Raw genomic sequence first — 2996 nt, forward strand, 5'->3', positions numbered from 1 at the left:
TCGTCGCAGGATCTTGGGCACGCACACGCACGCACACGCGCCCAGCGTGAGTTTAAGCCACCGGGTCTGGGACGGTCTGGGACTCGAACCGTGGTCGACTACATGGGAGTCCAGCGACATAGCCATTACGCTAACTGCTGGTCCCCCCAGCTGGAAGCATTTTTGACATGAAGTTGTACCGGTACACGTGACAACTAGAGGTCGGTGGCTACAGGTGAGAGGCATGAGTTTATCGGGGAACTGGAGGTGACCGGCATGGACAGCGAGGAGCAGAGGGAGCCACCAAGATCACCTAGGAGACACCTTGAAGTCGGGGCTCGCGGCTGAGTCCGAGGAATCCGACCTTCAAGAGAAGAATATAGAGGAGAAACAGAGGGACAGACCAGGTCTAGGAGGGGAGAAGTTGGACTTAACAACCAGAAGGGGGTGGGGGGCTTTTGGGGGATCCCAAGGAGGTGAGATGATGGCGGTGAGAAGGGGAGACGCCTGGAAACTGGCCGTCTCTCTGTGCGCCTGATTCCCTAGCGTTCAGCAGAGATTGTCCGTGATGTTGAAAACAGCCATCCAAGTCAGGGCTGCACCATTCCCAGGGCCCTACCAAAACCAGCCGGCTTGTCCAGGAGACAAGGTGCATCGGCAGCATGGCTGGGACTGGGGTCCAGCGTCCTCTCCTCCTGCTCTGACATGCCCTGAGTGAAGATGCTGCCAGTGAAGGGCTTGGAGGGAACGGGACCCTGGCTAGGCTCCTCTTCTCAGGCCTGGACCTCTGGTCCGGGTTCCTGAGCAGGGCCTCTGCTTGGCCACAGTGCCCTGGTAGACCTGGGGAGACCATGAGAGCCTGGCCTGCAGGTATCCCAGCTCTCTCGGGGGCCGCAGGGGGGAGCCAGCCTGCAAGGTCTGGACAGCCCCTCTGGTCAGGGTCAGCATCTGGACTCCAGGTAGCAGCCGCCACCCACTGGTGACCTCAGAAAGGCGCTCTGGGGTAGGGGTGGGATGCTCTGGCCTCCGCGAGCCCACACAAGCTCTGGGGCTTGATGAACCTGGGCTCACAGCCTGACTTTCCCATTTGCCACCTACGGGACCTTGGGCAAGGAAGGACCCACGGAAGAACGTGTCCTCACCTACAAGATGTGCTTTACTTTTTAAAAAACTTGTTTCTTTGTTCACTATAGAGCGTGTGCACTGAGGGGAGCACCCTCCACAGCCTGGTCACGCCATGCTCCCCTTCTTCCAGCTCCCCAGATCCTGGGCACTCACCCTAGAACCCTTACAGGTGTGTTTCAGGCCAACCCGGCTGGGGATTTGAACCGCTGTCACCATGTGGGATCCAGCTTCCCTTGAGCAGCATATTCCTGCCATCCCACAGAGCCAGCCCTGAAGCGGGGCTATGTACCAGACCCAGTGACGATAAATCACACCGGGCACATGGGCATGTGTCCAAGATCCCAGGACGAGAGTGGATGAGAAGGGATTGCGGCATGGCTATTCCCTGTGGTATGAGGGGTAGTTTCTCACTCTCTCTCTCTCTCTGCCTGTCTCTCTCTCCAGCGAGTGCACATGCCCTATGACAAAAAGACTTTTGGGGGGAAAAAGACCATATTTGCCTGGCATGGAGGAGGGGCTGTTCCCAACAGAGGTGATCTGAGGACCAGTAGGAGTGACGAGGACACACCCAGGCAGGCTCCGTCCTCCCTGCGCTGACGGGCGAGAACACACGGGCTCACACACTTCAGCACCACAGCGAGCTGGGCAGCTGCCGAGCTGGGAGTCCTGTCCCCTGTGCGGTGGCCCGGCGTGGATGTCGCCTCCTCGCTTTGCCGTGCTGTGCCCTCCGCTAGGCCTGCCGCATCATACCTGTCCGTCCATGCTTTGCTGACCATTGGCCAGTATCCGCCTGCTCTAGGCTGACATGTCTTAACATGTCACGTTGTCCCCACTGTCCCGTTTGGTGGCAGTCATAGCACCACACAGATGGCCTGACTGAAGCTCCTGTTTGAAGCAGGCAAGCCACCCACAGGCCAGGAGGCCGAGGAAGCCCAATGGACCCCCGCCACTTGCGCCTGGCACGGAGGGAAGGCGGGCAGGACTGGGCAGCCTGGCGCGGGAAGGCGGGTGTTTACACCGCAAACAAAGGCTAAGGGGATTGCGCTGTGGATTCAGAGCCAGGGAGGAGCAGACGCTCAGGTGCCAGGCCCCATCAGCCCGTCTCCGGGGGCTCTCGCTGCCACCCAGAGCACTGCTGAGAGCAATTTGTCTTCACCGCGTGTAGCACGCTGTGTGGGCGGTGGAACCGCTTTCTCTCCACATGGTTGAGGGCAGCCTGGGTGAGCTTCCCACTGGGCCTGGGGCAGCCAGGCATGCTCCCCGCCCCCAGCCTCATCAGCCCTGCCTCCTCTCTCTGGCACTGCCTCCCTGCCCACAGCATTGCGCCTCCAGCACGGCCCCCACAGACTCCACCCCACCCCTCTTCCCTCTGACGAGCAGCCCTGTGCCCGCAGTGAGTGCCGAGTGATGCTCGAGTTTCCCGCTCCAATAGGCGAATGACCCAGGGGGGAAACAGAAGCCCAGAGAAGAGGCCGGAGCAGAGCCAGTCTTCCCAGCAGGTGACCTGGGGCGGGTCCGGGCACTGTGCTGGGCCTCACTCCCCGACCTGTGCATGGACAATAGCCATCACAGCCTCACCCCATAGGGCCGCCATGAGGCAGTAAAGCACTGAGCAGCACCTGGCATGCCTGGCCAGCAGCTGTGGCTGTGGGTCCGTCCACGCGGCCAGCAATGGTGCTGGGCCCAGGGGAACTGGGACCGGGGCCTGGGGCCTGGGCGTCAGGGGTGCTTCACGCTCACATCTCCACCCTCACAAGCCTCTGTGAGATAGCCACTGTCCAGTCAGGCCCAGGGGACAGACAACGACACTGAGGTCACACATGGTGGCCAGGCCATGGAGCAGGGAGGAAGGGGAAGTACACAGTACCTGCTTTGCCAAAGAGGCAACTGCC

Source organism: Tupaia chinensis, unplaced genomic scaffold (assembly GCF_000334495.1).
Source record: "Tupaia chinensis unplaced genomic scaffold, TupChi_1.0 Scaffold000294_1, whole genome shotgun sequence".
NCBI lineage: Eukaryota > Metazoa > Chordata > Mammalia > Scandentia > Tupaiidae > Tupaia > Tupaia belangeri.